At 39.6% G+C, this 19,451-nt stretch overlaps 2 pseudogenes; one reads left to right on the forward strand and one right to left on the reverse strand.

The window, feature by feature from the left end:
- Positions 1-4,381: 4,381 nt before the first annotated feature.
- Positions 4,382-6,164, reverse strand: LOC138143514 (WD repeat domain phosphoinositide-interacting protein 2 pseudogene; annotated as a pseudogene).
- Positions 6,165-12,548: 6,384 nt separating this feature from the next.
- Positions 12,549-13,213, forward strand: LOC138143515 (jupiter microtubule associated homolog 2 pseudogene; annotated as a pseudogene).
- Positions 13,214-19,451: the final 6,238 nt, after the last annotated feature.

The following is a 19,451-nucleotide window of genomic DNA, read 5'->3' on the forward strand; positions in this document are numbered from 1 at the left end:
AAACTTTTAGTCTTAAAGAGATTCCTAGGGGCATTGAGAAATTAAGGAAATTGTCCAGGTTCACATAACTTGTGTATGTTCAGAAGCAAGTTGAGCCCAGGTTTTTCTGGTTCCAAGGTCAGCCCCCAAACCAATATGTCACATTATTTCTCACACATGTCGATAATAGTAATAATGATTACAATAAAGCAGCACTAATATAGACTTGCATGGCTTACAAAGTACTTTGCATATGTTATCAAATTTGTTCTTCACAACAACCCTATGAAATAGATACTATTATTACCCTCATTTTATAGCTGAAGAAATTGAGGCTTAAATGACATGTAGAATCACACATTTAGAAAATAGCTGAGTCAGAAATTGAATTCAAATCTTTCTGACTTCAAACCTAGCTCTCTGTTCATTATTTTTTTAATATGACATATATGATATATGAAATTAATAAATTATAATTTATGACTTATATTCAATAGTCATTCATCATAATAAGGCTATAAGGTTTTATAAAATGAATTTGAATAACAAATGTTAGCATTTGGGAAGAAGCTCAGCATAATAGATAGAGGAGGAGTCATTTAAACAATCCTTAGGGGAAGCCTACTGTAGTGCCAATGCAATATTCACAGTACCAATGGTCACTATAAATATGCCTGCATAGTGTTCAATTACAAAATATAACAGACTCTCCCTATATAAGACAGAAGCAAAACATTTATTCAGACACCAGAAAACCAAATCCCAAAACCAGTCAGCTGATTCCATCATAGTAGCAAAAAAATTAATAAGCCATGACAGCACAGAGAGTTGTAGCTTCCTTTAGCCTTTCCACAAACATATATTTATTCACTAGCTGTCTCCCTTGGATGTGTCCTTTCCTACCTCCAGTCTCTTGCTGCTCTGACTCCCAGCTTCCTGTGGGCTCTGCTCCACCCTTCATCAAACTCTTCCCACCATAAGTTCCATGTGACTACATTCAGCCTATTAGGGGGAAAGGTACATCTTCAAAGCAGGAAAGGTCTTCAAATTCCCTTAAGCTTATATTAAGGGGCAGGGAAGATCTTCAAATTCCCATTACCATTACACCAGCTTAGATTAATTGCAAATTCAAATTTGATTTTAAGGAACAGATGTTGAAAAACACTTTCCTTCTCTCCAAAGAAAAGTGAGGGACTACAGGAACAGAATGTTGCGTACATTGTCAGACAGTGTTTTCTATCAGACACACTGGTTCTGTCAGTTTGTTTTGCTTGATGTTTTTTCTTTACTACAAGGGAACATTCACTAAGAAAGGAATATATTTGCAAATAACTGAGTTAAAAGACAACAAAGATGAGATCCTTCCATCTTAAAAAAAAATCAAAGTTGATAAAAAATAACCAACTGAACAGCCAGGGCACAGTGTATATAGCTATAGGCCTGGAATCAAAAAGATCTGGGTTTAAATATGGCCTCAGGCACTTACTAGCTGTGTGACCCCAGGCAAGTCACTTAACACTTTGCCTCAGTTTCCTCATCTGTAAAATGAGCTAGAGAGGGAAATGACAAACTTCTCCAGTATCTTTGCCAAGAAAACTCCAAAAGGGATTACAAAGAGTCAGACATGACTAAAATGACTGAATAATAACAACAAATACGTGCTAGAGGCGTGCCTTAAAAACTGCTTCCCATCTGTTTTCACATCTTAATCACAATCTTTCCAGATTTCCCCCTCTAAGATAAGAAGTCTATGAAGATGTCCATTCCCTCAAATTTTCAGAATTTAGATAGGAAAAAAGACTTAGCTCAAGCCCAAGTCACATCTCTTCTGAGAGGAAATCATCATTCTGGAGTCACATATAATGACTGTTTAAAACTGCCATTTCTCCAACATCATCCTGAAGCCCCAAACCATTGTGGTCTTTGCTTCAGAGACTTGGTGATCTCCTCTCCCTGTCCTCTTCCCTGCCCCTTTCCAGTGTATAGATTGCTGTTGTGAGCCTTCCTGTGAGAGTGTCTATGATCCTGCAATCTCAGGCTCCCAACTTCCAGGTGGCCCATCTCCCCCTGAGATATTAAACAGAGTCCCGAAGCCCCTCAGAGTGGGATGCAGCAGTTCTCATTCCACAGCTGTCACTGCTCTGATTGTCACAAAAGCTTAGGACAGATTAGAGAAAGTAGCTTTTGACTGGCATATTAGGAAAATCAGTTGTCATTAGCATACTAAACTAGGTAGGCCTAAACCGGCTAGCTCCCCAGTGGCACTTCCAAGACTGGGTTTCCAACATTTGATTAATGAATGGTGTTAGCAATTAAGCACACAACACATGATGGGCTTGGTTATCCTTTCCAAGCCAATTTTGTCTTTTGCTCAGAGGTAATGAAGAGTAAACGTGAAGCTGAGATAAACTCAACCTGATAAGGATCAAGGCCCTGCTCAGACCCACCATTTTTCATTTCTGGGGCTCTGAGAAATCTGCCTACCAACCAACTCTACAGGGGCCAAATAGAGGTTTTGTTTGCCTGGACTGATGAGTAATTCTGCACTTTTGACTCAACTGAATGTTTTCTTTGCCTAGGTCCAGGTATTTGCCACAGATAAGTACTACATGACAGCTTAAAAGGCATTAAAAAAGACATATCCACAAACCCGCCCTGCCATGCCTGCTTCAGCTGAGTGTCAGATGTCACCATGATCAAGGCAAAAGGAGATGAAATGGTTTATATTTCGAGAAATGTTTTGCAGCCATGTTGGCCTGCAGAGTTATTTCATTAAGTGAGTTTGTCAGCAGCTGGGGGAAGAGGGGTGGAGGGATGTGAGAATGTTAACCAGGGCTGCCAGCCAGGTGGGTGTGCTTTGTCTTCAAATCTCAATGGTAGGTCAAGGGATCAGCTTTCCACCTCTCTCAGGCAAAGTCAGACACCTCCCCCTGGTGGTTTCAGCCCCCTGGTCCCAGCCATACCACTGTCCAGGAAGGAACGGTTCTTTGAAACTCCCAGTCACTGACAGAGCAGGAAAAATACATGGAGATCATAGAAAGGAAGGAAACTTAGAGGTTGTCAAGTCTAACACCTTCGTTTTACAGATGAGGAAACTGAGGCTTAGAGAAGTTTAGAATGTAAGCTCATTGTCAGTAGGGATTGTTTCATTCCCTGTAATTGTATCTTTAATTCTCAGAATATAGTATGTGCTTTTAAAACCCAAGCTCATTGATTAATCAAGTGAGTTATCTGAGAATACACAGCTAGAAAGTATCTGAGGCAGGATTCAAAAGCAGGTTTTCCTGACTGCAATTCCATTGATCTATCTATTACATGAATTCACAGTTTCTACACAAGGAAACTCAAGCTCATAGTAGGGAATGACTTGTCCAGGGTTATCTAATGAATGACAGTGAGAGGCTGATTTAAGGCCTGGGCCTCCAGACTCCTACTCTGCCTCTCTGACTAGTGCAGACTCACTTGAGGAATTGATTAAGCTTCATGTAGTTACTGTCACCAGTAACCAAAATGTCATCAGACTGATCTCCACTAACCATTCACAAGTGTTGGGCCTTTGTAACATGCAAATATATAACAAGCAGGACCTGAAGTAATGACTGAAACACACCATAGATCTTCTCTTTGAAAGAAATATATGTATATCACTTAAAAAAATAACACAAACAAAACAAATGCCGTAAGAAGAAATATCCTAAAATTGATAAACAAACAGGAAAGCTAGAATAGGAAAAAAAAAAAAACCGTGGAGGTCACTGTTCATTCTCTTTTTTTTTAGGAATTAGGACAAATTTCACACCTCTCAAAGGGTTTTAAATGTACTTCATGAAACTCTTTCTGAATTGTCCTAGAAAGCCCTTGTACCAATGAGACCCAACTTTGTACCTCAAACTCAATGATCCTGGTTTCCCTCTTTGCTTTGCTAGAAGTCACCATTAATAAATTACCAATGGCCATTATGATTTTTAGTTCTGTTAAAGGATGAGAATCCACCCACTTCACAGTGACAGACTATCAAAATCTGAGTTTCATGGGACCTCAGGGCTCATCTAGTCCAATTCTTAGGTAGGAATCTTTTCCTCCATATCCCTAACAACTGGGAATTCACCCTCTACTTTAACACTTCCAGTGCTGAGAAACTCACCACTTTTCCACATTTGGACTGCTCTAATTATTCAGAGTTTTTTTATCATTTCAAACATAATTTTCCTCTGTATTACTTATGGGCTAATAGGACTTAAGAATGGAAAAGGTACTTAGAAATCTAATTTCATTCATTGACCTTCTGGTGCCATACAGAAGAAGCATAATCTTTTTTTTTCTCCAAAGAAATCTTTGAAATAATTAGGAGACAGGGATCATATCGCCTTATATATATTCTCTTTTTTTCATGTTTTCACACTTTCTTTATATATACTTACTATTATATACAAGTATAAAAAGAAATACAAACTTTAGTTTGTTATAAAGTGGCTTCTCTTTGTCCTATGATAGCTTGGCCCATGAATGCATGCAAAGTGAGGAGGTTCTATGGGTTCACCAAACAGCTGATTTTGGCAAATAAATGGGGAAAAAAACACAAGCAAGAAAGCTAAAATAGATAAGATTAAAAGCCATAGAAGTGAAAACAATATATGTTCTCAATAGTATAGAATTAGTCTACAGCTACAACTTAATGTCTCTGCCATCCTGTTTCCCCAAATCACGTCAAAGTTCATAGCAGCTTAACACATAGTCCTCAAAGAAATATCAAGCCAGTGTTCTCTGCTTGAAGGGGTTAGAGTTCACAGGTTAAAGTTCAGTCAGTCCGAAGAATCATGGGAGGATGCTCACTGTCTTCATCTAATCGTAGTGCATTGATTTCATCTTCCAGACAAGCACCACCCACTGCACCCAGTTCCTCTGTGCATGCATGTCTTGTAGACGAGAAGGGTACATAATTACCTCTTGACACAGCAGCACCATAGGTCTGAGCCACTAATGGATGGTCATGGGATGCAGATTCTAAGATCTCATTGACCGGCTCCATGCTGCCATCCAACTTGTGCTATTTCATCAGCGTGCACTCCCCTCCTTCCTGAGGATCCAGGTTATGCATATATAAGCATCCATCAGAAGCTCCCACTAATTATCGGGGAATCTTCTGAATTGTGGCAAGTGAACAGATATTTTTCTGACCACAGAATGGTAGTCGAACAGTAGCAAATGCTCTACCCTGGTTAAACATTTCTGTTACTTGAGAGGGCAAATAGCTGGTAGAGGCCATAAGCACTTTCCCAAAGTAACCAGTCCAGGTAGTGGGTTCCTCCTGAGGTTTCTCTTTCAGTGTCAAGTTTGAAGATGTGCACTGTTTCAGTGTTACTGGATGCAGAGAGGAACATTCCATCCATGCTGAAGGCCAAAGAACAGATGCTTACACACCTCTTTCTCCTCTCAGGAACTCAAAAGATTTTTTGTCCTTCTGGGATGGAAAATACTCTAATCACAGTTCCCTTCTCAGAAGCAGTGGCAAGTTTGGTACCACTTGCATCAAAAGCCAAGGCTGCTAGGGGACTATCATGAGCTGGCATTATATTGGCAGCCCTCAAATTAATGGTGTCAAAGACTTGTACTTCCCCAATAGTTGCACTCCCAGGATAAGCCAGATAACAATTATCATTATTTAGTGACAGTGCACACAAACCTGCAGGGTTAGGGGGAGTTTCCCTAATTGTATGCAGTACCTTCATATCTCGAATATTGTGTATGTATAGATATTCTTCTAGGCACACTATCAACCTCTGCCTATTCAATTTGACTGCCAATATGGTATTGGAATAGCTATAATTGCATATTCCAGTCCCCTTATTAAAGTGGCAGACTTTTAGCTTTCGTGGAGCTTTGAGGCTAACAATAGCCACCAGGCTACTTGAAAGTAATCTTTCCACAATACATACATCTTTGGTATCAGTACATTCATAAATCTGTTCCAGCTTATCCACAGAGGAAAGGGAGAAGAATTTGTAACCAGATTTACTACCAACAGCTAAGGAGGTGTTGTCCTCGTTAAAGTTGGTGAAGAGCAGCTGGCTGGAGCCGGCCTCCCGGCTCTGACTGGCCAGGTTCATGGCTGAGAGGGGGGCCTGGGCTCCGGCGCTCTGCCTCCCAGGCCGGGAGAGACGAGGGAGTCAGGGTCGGCTCCGGGCCCCGCTCTCCGCCGCTGCCATCTCATCCATCGTGGGTCCTCCAGCTGCTGTGGTTGTCGCTGCTGCTCCTACTGCTGCTGTCGCCGCCACCACCGCTAGCTGCTCCAACTTGTGCCGTGGTCTCATCCCTTCCCTTCTCTTCTATGTCTTCTCTTTTTCAACTAGTGTTCCTTGGCAGGTATGATATAACAATATTTACCAGGTTTCTTTCTCCACTCCTCATACAGAGATGCAACAGGGATATATACTTCTGAAAAGTTGAAAAAGTTAACCTTGAAACCTGATTCACACCCTGTCTACCATTTCCTGGTCCCTTAAGGGCATATAAAGTTCCACCCCATGGAGTTAGGACCCTTCTGACTTGAGGATTGGTATGAAGAACATGTTGGTCACCACATGAGTTTACATATAGAGATGAGAGAGCCCATGTCTATGGAAGCTGAGCACCACTGATCACTGTTGTGTATGCTTGCTATGTCGTTTTTTTGTTGTTCAGTCAGTTATGCCTTATTCTTTCAGACCCCATGGACCATAGCATTCCAGGCCATTTTATCCTCCACCATCTCTTAAAGTCTGTCCAAGCTCACATTCATCGCTTCCATGACACTAGGTACTCTTCACATCTTCTGCCATCCCCCTTTCCTTTTGTCTTTAATCTTTCCCAACATCAGGGTCTTTTCCAATGAGTTCTGTCTTCTCATTATGTGGCCAAAGTATTTAAGCTTGAGCTTCAGTATTTGACCTTCCAGTGAATAGCCTGAATTAATTCCTTTAAGTATTTACTGATATGACCTCCTTTTCATTCAAGCAACTCTCAAAAGTCTTCTCCAGCATCACAATTTGAAAGCATCCATTCTGTAGATCTTAATTTTCTTTATAATCCAACTCTCACAGCCATACTGGAAAAACTATAGCTTTGACTATATGGACCTTTGTTGGCAAGGTGATGTTTCTGTTTTTTAGCATGCTGTACAGATTTGCATAGCATTCCTTCCAAGAAGCAAGCATCTTTTAGTTTCATGACGCCAGTCATTGTCTGCAGTGATCTTTGAGCCCAAAAATATAAAATCTTATTCTACTTTCATTTTTTTCATCCTCTATTTGCCTGGAAGTGATGGGACCAGTTGCCAAGATCTTTTTTTTTTATGTTAAACTTCAAGCCAGCTTACGCTTCCCTGTTTCACCCTGATCAAGAGGCTTCTTCATTCTTCTTTACTTTCTGCCATTAGAGTGGCACCATCTGAATATGTGAAATTGTTGCTATCCCACCCAGAAATCTTAATTCCAGATTTTTATTTGTCCAGGCATTTTGCATGACATATTCTGCACATAATTTAAATAAATAACCTGAAACATACAGCTTTGTATATTGTCCTCTCCCAATCTTAAACCAATCAGCTATAACATGTTCAGTTCTAACTGGTGCTTCTTGATCCACATACAGGTTCCTCAGGAGACAAGATGATTTGACACTCCCATCTCTTTGAGGACTTGCCATATTTTGTTGTGATATATAGAATCAAGGGCTTTAGTGTAGTCAATGAAGCAGAAGTAGAAGTTTATTTCTGGTACTCCCTAGCTTTCTCCAAAATCTAGAAAATATTGGCAATTTGGTGTCTAGTTCCTTCACTTCTTCAAAAACTAACCTACTCTGTTAGGACAAATTAAAACTACTTTTGGTAGCTGTTCAATTATTTCAGCATTTGACTTGTCCTTAAATTAAACCCAAATAGGGTTCTAACATTAGGGCTACACCTAGCAGTAGTGGGTCACTCTTGTAAGTTCATTCTGAGACCAATCATGACTTGAGGATGGATTAGGGATGCAGAGGAGATTTTGAATGTTTTACTGTTTCTTTGAATCAACATAGTGTCTCCCCATTCCCACCTGCCTTTCTACTAAAACCCCCTATTTTTGTTAAAGGCATTGTTCTTCCAGTAGTCTTGCAATTGTTGGTGCCTCTTCAGTCTCCTTTCCTATATATCCAATCAGTCAACTATTGGTTGGTGCTTCTTATCGTTGCTAACCCTTCAACATCTTACACCCTTCTCTCTCCTGACATAGCCACCACATTATTTTAGGTCCTCGTCACCTCTTTACTTAACTACTCCAATAGCCTCCTAATGGACATCCATGACTGAAGGCTCTCTCCACTCCAATTCATCCTGCACGCAGCTATCAGATTGATTTTCCTTAAACCCAAATTTGATCACATTGTTCCCTGTTGCCTATAAGGTTAAATATAAACTTCTCTTTGACTTTTAAAGATCTTCATAACCTTATCCCAATATTGCTAGTCTGACTATACACTACTCCCTTCTTTACTCTCAATAGCACAACCAAATTGGCCATCTTCCTGTTCCATAATCCATCTCCCCTCTGTGCATTCTACTGGCCATCCTTTATGCCTGTCTCCTCCCCTCAACCCCGATATGATTGTGTAGACTTTCCTATCATTGCTTAAGTGGCTTTTTCCCTGGAACTTCCTCATCACCTAGGACCTTCTGAGCCTCAATCCACTGCACAACCTAGCTGCCCACCCATACATACATATACATCTGTGTGTGTGTGTGTGTGTGTATCTTCATACCTTAAAAAGGGAAGGTGGCAGGATGGTTGGAGCCTAGACATGGCAGTCAGATAGGCAACTGTCAAAAAAGAGGATACTGCAAAATACTTCAATGACTCTGAGACCTCATGGACGATTTTCAAATACTGTCATCCAATGCCTCTTTGGCCTGTGTGACTCTTCTCCAGTGCTCCCATTAATCTGGCACGAGGGGGCCACTTAATATGTTCGGGGCCTCTTTTCATTCTCTAAACATTGAATGGCTGTCTGTAGGCTACTTCTTGCTCTCATGAAGAACAGAGATAGGGAACTCCAAATGATCATTGAGGCATTATTTACCTCAAAAGAAAACAAAAAAACAGGTTCTTTTGGTCTTTAGCACCAGGAGTCCCAGGACTTGTGCTAATTCTGACCTAAGTCTATGGTGTAATGAAGTGATATAATAATAATAACAATAATGAGGATAAGGATGAGGGTGAGAGTGAGAGTGATGACAATGTGACAGCTAACTTTGAAATAGAGCTTACTGTGTACCAGGCACCATGATAAAACCTTCAAAATGATCATAATTTGATTCTCACAAAGACCATGGGAAGCAGGTGCTATTATTAGTTCCATTTTGCAGACAAGGAAACTGAGGCAAACAGACTTTAAGTGACTTGCTCAGGGTCACACAGCTAGTAAGTGTTGGAGGCTTAGATTTGAGGAAAGGAGAAGAAAGGAAGAGAGTGAGAGATGATGTCAAGGAGTTTTGGGATGAAAAGAAGGGGTTCAGCAAGAACTCACATTAAATGGACTCAGCTTTCTCAGTTAAGTAGTAGTTGAAGTAATAGACATGAGGGAAGGAAGTTTTCAGCATAAAACTTGAGAGAAGATTTGAAAAAGTTCTTGTGGTGAATAAGGTATCAGATAATAAAAGAAGTGACTTGTTGCCGGAGGGCCCATTTGAAGTTGGATAGCATAAATACATCCAGTCCACAAGATGGTATGACTTCTTCTAGCTCCATTCAGCAGGACAGCAAATGGGAGTTGAGAAGACAGAGTGGGAATAATTCAGGACAGTGGTTTGATAAGGGGTGAGTGCCTATAAGACAAGAGGAAAAGTGATTTATGCACAGAGGGTAATTTAGAGTTGTATTTGCTAACTAGTGAATCAGGCTGAGAGAGGGAGGGAAGTAAAGTCATGGCAAAAATATATGAGAAAGTACTGAGAGGCAAAGAGCTTGGAAATCTCTATGGTGGCAGAAAGTAGGCTCAAGACATATGAATAATAAGGGGAGAAGAACAATAGGAGATTTGGGACAGAAAGGAATGTTAGAATTTTGGATGAAAGAAATTGACTATTTTTATGTTATGGTGAGATTCAGGGTGCAATCATCTGGATGTGTGACTAAGGTATAATGAAAGAATAGGACCTAGTATTTAAGGATAGAGAAGAATCAGAAGGTTAGGGAATTTGAGGAAGCATCAATACTGATACTGAGATCTGTAATGGCAAGCACAGAAGTAGTTCACACCTTGTTTCAGCTATTGAATTAACACCTTTTTTTAGTTCAAGTTTCTTTTGAGCCTTGTATCAAGTCTGGTAAGACAGAATGTGTGAACCCTACAACTCATGAACTCCTGCAACAGGAAGAGGAGGAGCTAATGACCATATATAAGGAGAGGCCCAGGTTAGAGACAGCAGAACTGAGAAGAGGACTCTTGTGGTGGCAGAGTGAAGAAGGAGAAAACTTGTGGTATCCTGGAACTCTGTTTGTCTGCTTTGTCTGTGTTGATGTTTGTTTGTGATACTTTGTACAGAAGCCCTGGCACCTTACTGGAAGACCTCCCACCATTCTCCTCTTCCACACCTGCTGCTGTTGAATAGGCCATGAGGAAGTTGTACAGCCATGCAAAGTACATTATAAATTCATGTCATTCAGCTTTAACTGGACCTAGCCACATAATAGACACTTGAGCAATGGGCATAGATTGATCATGCCCTAAATAAATAAAATTCAAATCAAAGGTCCTTAGTGAACTCTTCTCAGTTTGTCAATGTGAACAACAGAATCGAAGAGAAATATTCCCTAATGAACCATTTTCCTGCTACCTACAAGATAGACAAATGCTGTGAATTGAGAATTCCCCTTCTGTTTAATTCTTCAACATCATTTTCTACCCAGGGAAGTCAAAATGCCTGCTTTGAGCATGGTAGTAGGTATTTGATGTTTGTTGAATTGAATTAAATTGAACTTTATGTTTCTATCTACACCACATCCTATCGTATATATGTGACAAATTGACACAGTCTTTCTCCAAATCTATCGATGTTTTTCCCCTTCAGTATCAAAAGCCATACTCTTTTTATCCTTTTTTATAATTTTTGCTTTGTTTCTATTGATTGGCCTATGCTATAAGCTTTTTACTTTCCAAACAAAGCATTTCCTTTTTCAAAACTGGGATAATTTTTGCCTGCCAGGAAATATCATCCATTCTCTCCATTCTCTAAGCTTGTGTGCATTGAGCCCAACAGCCCATCTCAAAGGTGAGGGAGCTGAAGGTTTCATTCAAGAAACCATTGTAGCTTCACATAGTTTCTGTCCTTAAGAGATACCAGACTCAGACTTTGGGGAGTCCGGATACATGGAATCATATCTGATGCTTTGTTTGTTGGTCACAGAGCTTTCACTAATGCCCTGAAGATGAAGAATGCAACTGGACAAATAGAGGGTGGGATATAAGGGAAACTCAGCTGAAGCCTCTCCCTCCCAGTTTCCTCTGCAGCTATCAGGGTGAACAATTCTCCCCCAGCTGGTCCTTGAATGGGCAGATCGTATTTCAGCCCATTGTTTGGTGTAGACACTCATTAACCTTACTGAATTTAAAGCCAGAGTTTGCACTCAATATCTATTGATTAGCAGTCAGTGGTGCAGTAATCCTTGGGTTCTGATCAATTCAGGCTGAGGGCAGGGCCTCTCCATCCTCCATTGCTCTCTTCCCTAGTCACTGATACACAAGGAGAGGGATGCAGAGGAAAGTGAGGGGTGGGAGGAGAGGGGTTACTGTGAAGTACAGGATTTGTATTCACAGGATATTCCTGATGAAGGGAATGCTGCTAACCCAAACCAGAGCTGGAAGCTTTAATGAGCCTTCAGAAAATGAAAAACTCTCTGAAACAATAGACCTAGTCTACCTAGTCATAGTCTAGAAATTGTAAAGAACAATTGATCTGGTTGAAAGGGAATCCAATAACACTCCAAGATCTTGCTTCTTTCCATTCCTGTTGAAGGCCACCATTTCTTTATTTTTTCAACCCCCCTCCATTTAGATGGGACATGATTTGATGAAGAACACAGTCAGAGAACCTTGGGTTTAAATCTCACCTCTGATGCTTACTACTTGTGAGACCTTAGGTAAGATACTTCACCCTAATTTCCTCAACTGTAAAATGAGGAGGTTGAAATCTTAGAGCTTTCTTCCAGCTTTCTGTCTATGATCCTATATGACTATTCAGAAGAAATGTGCCTTTCCCAAAGTAAGAAATCTCAAGAAACAAACCTCAGAACAAGGAAATAGATACCCTGAGGATCCTACCCACAGGGGACATTGGACCTCATCTAGTCCAAGCTCCTCATTTCACGATTACTATAATAGCTCAAATTTGCATAGTTTCTTTGGTTTTGTTTTTGGTTATTTTTTCTTGTTTGTTTTTTTTTGTTTGTAAAGCACTTTATGAATATTATCTCATTTTTTAACCCTCATAAAAACCCCGACAAATAGGTGCTATTATTACTTACATTTTATAATTAAGAAAACTAAGGCTCGGTCTGCAGTGCGAGAGGATCTCTGCTGCTGCCGCCGCCGCCTTGGCTGACACAACCACCATCGCTGCCTACATGTTCCAAGGGAGGGAGAACGAGGGCGGCAAGCCAAGCTCCAGGGTAATGAAACCACCTGGAGGAGACTCAAGCAATCTCTTTGGAACTCCAGAAGAAGTGATTCCTTCCAGTAGACCAAATAGAATGGCATCGAATATCTTTGGGTCATTGGAGGAGCCTCAGAATACACCCAAAAGGTCAAATCCTCCAGGAGGCAAAGGAAGTGGCATCTTTGAAGAGCAAGGTTCGATACCGTTTGAATCCCCCTGGTGGGAAGACAAGTGACATCTTTGGGTCTCCAGTCACCATCACTGCACCCTTAGCACACCCAAACAAGCCCAAGGATCATATTGTTTTATGTGAAGGTGAGGACACAAAATTGCAACTCAAAGCTACAGAGAATACACAATCTTCAAGAGAAGGACCTGATGAGAAATGTGACAAAGGAAAGGAGAAACGAGCCAAGGAAGCTGAGTCTAAACTCAAGATTGACAACCATGAGCCCAGGTTGGGCCCCAGGCCTCACTCACACAACAAAGTCCTCAACCCACCAGGTGGCAAATCCAGCATCTCTTTCTACTAAAGGAAACTAATACCAGCAAAAAAAAAAAAAAAAAGGAAAAAAAAGAAAACTAAGGCTCACAGAAATTAATTGACATACTCAGTGTCATGTATTAGGTAAACGATAGAATCAGAACATGAACCCAGATTCCGACTCCAAATTCAGCACTCTTTTCCACTATGGGGCTTTTGTCTTATTTGGATTTATTCATTCCTTTAAACTATTAAGTGGAGGAAGGGCAGGCAGCCTTGTAGTCATGATCAGGAAGAGTCACTGCATCACTTATTTTTCCTTAACCCTTTTTTATTGTTGTTGTTACAAGGGTGGAGGGCAAGCTCCAAAAATTTCTGTGATGCAAAAACAAAGGAAGGGAATAAGTTTTTCTTTAGCATCTACATTGTGCCAGGCACTGTGCTAATGGTTTTTCAATTATTCACAACAAACCCAGAGGGAAGAGGGCTATCTATTAAAATCTTACAATTGAAGAAACTAAGGCAGACAGAAGTTAAATGATTTATCCAAGGTCAAGCAACAAATTAAGTAAATGGATCTGAATTAGAACTCAGGTCTCCCTGACTCCAGACCCAGGGCTTTATCCACTGTACCACCTAGCTGCTTCCAGAAACAAAAGCATCAATAAAACTTATTAAATAAATACACTGATCCAGAGAGAAAATATTTTGAAGCATTCAATAGATTTTAATTGTCCTGAAGTGAAGATTAAGAACATTCTCATGAAATAAAGTTTTAATTGGTAAAATTTAAGAACACTATTAAAAACAAACACTTAAGCAACCAGCATGTTGGTCACAGACTTGCGGTGTGGGGACTGCCTAATGACTTTGATTAACTAAAGGATTCACCTTTAAGGAGAATGATGTGATTTAGAATTCCATTTCATGAATATCCACTACCATACCAGTTCAGGAGGAAGCCTCTGATTGCCCCTTTTTAATGCACACGCATTACCTGGATGGAAGGAAACAGAGAGGGAGCTTGTTGATTTCACCCACCCCCCCCCCCATAGGTCTGTGGGAGTCACGTGACCGAACCATTCAAGGCTGAAGGAATCTCTTTAGGGTAAGGGCTGCTGAAGCTGCAACTGTGGGCTGGTCCGGTTTAGTCCAGCTCCTGACCCTCCCCCACTGCATATGCACTCCATCAATCAACTGTCCTTACTCTCACCCCCACCCCAACACACATAGTCCTTTCTGAAAGCCAGGTACTTTGGGAATACTGTCTGTTATGCATTGCTTCCAAAACTGCAACAACAGAAAATGAAGGGAAATTGAGTGCTGAGTCTAAAACAGGGGACAGAACTTCTGCTTTTACCCCATCTAGTTCCTATGTGGATATGGACCCAAATTGTTCCCCATTAGGGTTGAATGGGATGTTAAAAATGAATCCTGTGTTGTATACACACATACTCACACACACACATATGCATGCATATAGCTATATATGCTTGTATACATTTGCTTCTGTGTTTATGTGTATATGTATGTATGTGTGTATATGTAGACATGTATTTATATATACATATATTAATATGTATGATATACACACATGTGCATTTGTATATGTAGCTGTGTGACCCTGGGCAAAACTTAATTTGACATCTCTCAGACCTAGTTTCTTCATCTTAAAATGAGGATAATAATAGCACCCACTTCCCAGGGTTGTTGTGAATATCAAATGAAATAATAACTGTAAAGCACTTAGTATAATGCCAGGCCCATAGTATTATATACATGTTAGCTGTTATTATTATATTTGTATAGTTTGTGTGTCTGTATATGCAAACACATGTGTTTATGTACATATGTTTATAGATATGATTACATATATGTATATCTGGGCTTATATGTTCATATGGTTATAGTTCTATTTTATGCATTTGTACATATATCCCCATGGCATATGTGTTTGTATATATGTATATGTGTGTGTATTCTTTATATGTAGAGATATGTAGGTGTATAGATGTAGTTTTGTATATATGTATTTAGATGTTTATGTGTATGTGTTTGTGTGCATATATGGTTTTGGACCTGTAAATTTTGTTTAGACATGCATGCTTGCATTTTGTATAGGCTTATGTGTACATGTATGTTTATGCACATATGTGTTTATGTATATTTATATATGTATATATGTTCATGTGCATGCATATGGGTACTTGTTCCGATGTGTGTTCATGTTTTGTTCTGTGTATGTACATTATGTAAATATTTATAAGTACACACTGACTGTACTTACATGTCTAGCATGTAACATCTGTTTGTATAGATACACACATGTTCATATGCATTCATATAACAATGTATGATTGTGGGTGTGTGCATGTGTGCTTCTGCACTTGTGTGCACACATGTTTGTGTGTGCATATTTATATGAGCACACATTTTTATGTGTATTGTGTATGTTTGTGCTTGTTTATAAAAGAAATAGGTTTGTGTATATGTATTTTGTGTTTACATACACATGCATATGTATGTTGACATGCAACTACTGTACAATGAATTTATGTGCGCATGCATATGTATTTAGACATAGTGACATACATATGTATGTGTATATACATGTGTATGTTTTCTATGTATACATGTTTGTGTTTATATATAAGTATAGATATATTTAATGTAATGTTCTTGGTCTTTTTGACCAGTGTCCCACCATAAAGTAACCAAGTTTTTTAAAAAAAGAATTATAGTTATTTTTATGTGTTTTCTCTGAACAACAAATTCCATAGAAATGTAAGGTTAAAATGCCTTTTTTAATGATGATAAATTGCGTTTAGTGGGGTTAGGATCAATTTCCTATGGCAATGTCATAAATATTCTTAAAGCTATATCAAATTTCATTCACTATTTCATTCATCATTTGTACCTTTGTCTATTTAGATAAAAAGTGAAAAGTGACATCTTTTAAGTAATTTTGTCAATGACATTAATTTGGAGGAAAATGGGAAGCCCAAAGCAAAAGAAGAGGTGTGAATTATCTTAAAAGAGATGAGATTTTATAATAGTTTTACCACACTAAACAAAAGTTAACACTTTTACTAAGAGGACAAAACTTTTTGGAATTAAAATGGTGTCTAGAAGAATTAATTTTGTTCTAAATAATAACAACAGTAACTATTATTAATGTAGCATATTAACGTTTGCAAAGCACTTTACAACTATCTCATTTTAACCTCACCACCACTGTGGGAGGTAGGTACTATTATTATCCTCATTTTGTAGATGAGGAAACTGAGGCACAAAAGTTAAGTGACTGACCCAGGGTCACACAGCTAGCAAATTTCTGAGGTCACATTTTAATTCAGTTCTTCCTGGCTCCATACCCTGGGTGGTCTGTACCATTGTACCATCTAGCTGCCTAAGTAGATGTAAACAATGTCATTTATTAGAAATAGAAACATAGGTATACCATTCATATGAATTTGCATGTATATATACAGTAATATATATGTGTGTGTATGTATCTTCAGATCTACCACTGTTTCTCTTTTCCTTGTATCAGACATCCATCCTGTAGTGTCAGAGAGATGGTAGAATGTGGTATACACAGCAGAACTGTTGTAAGACTCCCAATATATCTGCTGTTGACTTTGTTTTGAACAAACCCTATGTACTTCATTCTAATCTTATCATAGTCACCCAATGCTCAGACTAATATAAATATCCTCAGTGCCTTCCTCATAATCCGTGACTGGACTAGACCTGACAGGGCTGCTGCTAATGAAAAATGAACATTTCCCTTCCCCCCACACACCCCCCCACACACACACATGCACCCAGCCTTCCTTCCCCACCTCCATCTGGATCAATGTGAATCTATCAAGTTCACTTGCAATAACTTAGATTAAAAATTCATTCAACTTTCTAAAGCAAGCATTGGGAACTAAGTTTCCATGATAAAAGTGGCTGTCTTGCAAGATACACTTTAGTAATAAGTAACCCAGAGTTTCAGAAATAAGTGTTTCTAATAACTTATTTATGGGAGTGAGGTTTGCTCTCATCCATTCGTTCAACAAACCATTATTTGGACACTTTTGTGTTCAATGGATACAAAGATAAAGAGGACTGAAGGATCTTAGAGATTGGTAGAGGTCGGATAGGGTAATGAGCTGGTGCAGTAGACAGAGTGAGGGACCTGGAGTGACAAAGGCTTGAGTTCAAATCTGGACTCTGATATTTACTTTGTGATCCTGAACAAGTAATTTAGCCCTGTCTGTCTTGGTTTCCTCATCTGTAAAACTATCTGGAGTAGGAAATAACAAACCAGTCCGTATCTTTGCCAAGAAAACCCCAAATGGGGTCATAAAGAGTCACATACTGAACAACAGTAACACAGGGATAGATAAGAAATGCACAGATATAGAAACAACAATTGGTTTTATCTCTACAGATGAGCAGCTCAGTGGTGCAGATGATAGAGCACCCACGGTCTACTGTCAGGAAGACTTGAGCTCAAACCCAGCCTTAGCTGTGTGACCCTGTGCTAATCACTTACCCTCTGTTTGCCTGAGTTTCTTCAACCATAAAATGGGGATAATAATTAATACATAACTCCCAGGGTTGTCGTGAAGATCAAATGAGACATTTTTAAGGCACTTAGCACAGTGCCTGGTGCATAGTTGGTTGGTTTTGTCCTTCATTCTCAAAGAGGACCAAAATGGAACCACTATGTTAGGATCAAGTTATAGTATGTCCTACTGTGACTGATCAGTGACCAATAGGAGCCCAGAAGGCTCTACCACAGGTTGGGTACAATGAGTTCACGTAAACAGTGGGAGGAAAGATGTCTCTAAATTTGCGCATCTCACTTCCTTTTTGAACTACTACAATTCTGCTTGACTTCTTTGATGCCTGCACACAGTGTTGGGAGGGTCCTATTATGCCAGTGTCTCCCATGTCTCAAAATTGATTCAAATGTTCTTCAGAGAGCCCTTGAGAGGGTCCTTATATTGCTTCTTCTCCATGTGAGTAATCATTACCTTTTGTGAGTTCTCTGTAAAATAGTCTTTTAGACAAATGTATCTTTGGCATTTGAACCATGTGACCAGCCCATCAGAGTTGGGATCTCTGCAGTAGCAGTTTGAATGCTTGGCAGTTGAGCTCAAGCAAGATCCTCAGTGTTCAGTACCTTATCTGGTCTTCAGAGTCTTCCTAAGACAATTCAAATGAAACAGATTCAGTTTCCTGGCATGGGGCTGGTAGACTCTCCAGATTTCACAGGCATACAACAACGAGGTCAGCACCATAGCTCTGTAGACCTTCAGTTTGGCAGTCAGTCTGATACCTCTTCTCTCCCAAACTTTCCTTTCGAACCTCCCAAACATTGAGCTAGCTCTGACAACACATGTATCAGCCTCATCATCTATGTGTTCATCCCTGGAAAGCATATTTCCAAGATGAGGGAACATATCCACAGCATTCAATATCTCTCCATTTGCTATAACTAATGGTTGCACAGATGGATATTATAGTGCTAACTGGTGGAAAATCTCTATTTTTTTTTGGTGTTAATTGTTAGGGGGCACATAGTAGGTACTATATAAGTGTTAGCTACTATTATTGTGCAGGCCAGAAAGCAATGCCAAGTCAACAGTTTTATTGGTGGCCGCTATACCTTATAAAACAAGGAATTTGCAATAGGATTTAGGTCAATGATTCTACTTATTAAGTAGTTATTTGTTCCTGCCCCCAGATTCATTTACAAGCTAATCAAGAAATATAATTGGAGTAATGGGAACCCTGTCACTCCAGTCTCCACAGAATTACTGTGAGTTTGTTGGGGTTGGAGGTGGGGAGGAATCCCCAGAAGGAAATTTTTTTTTAAAATGACAATGAGGTATAAAGAAGAGGAAAAGAATTTTCTAACCCTAAAAGTAGTAGTTGTATTGGAGTCAGCACTTCAAATTAGCACCAAGAAAAAAGTGGTCAAAAGAAAGAAAATCTTATCTTGGGAGCATTGTGCTAGCTTGTGTTGTCTGTTTGGATAATTGTAGACTATTCATTAACAGAACATTAGTTCTTTCTTTCTAGGGAGAGGCTAACAAGCTGCCACATTCCAGCAAATTCCAGCAAAGATCAGCAGATAGCCCACAGTTCACTGAGCTGGGGTATAGTAGCAAAAACAACTAAGTAGTCCTGAGGCCAATGGTGACTGGCTAGGAACAGCCTCCTGAGGCCCAATGGCATCACCAGAAGGCCTGGCTTAGCATCACTGTAGCACTGGAGAGGTGAATCGCTCTAGACATATATGCCACTATAAGCGTACCCTCC

This window comes from Petaurus breviceps, unplaced genomic scaffold, assembly GCF_028583685.1.
Source record: "Petaurus breviceps papuanus isolate PSGF00001 unplaced genomic scaffold, PetGlider_PUasm1.0 90644, whole genome shotgun sequence".
NCBI lineage: Eukaryota > Metazoa > Chordata > Mammalia > Diprotodontia > Petauridae > Petaurus > Petaurus breviceps.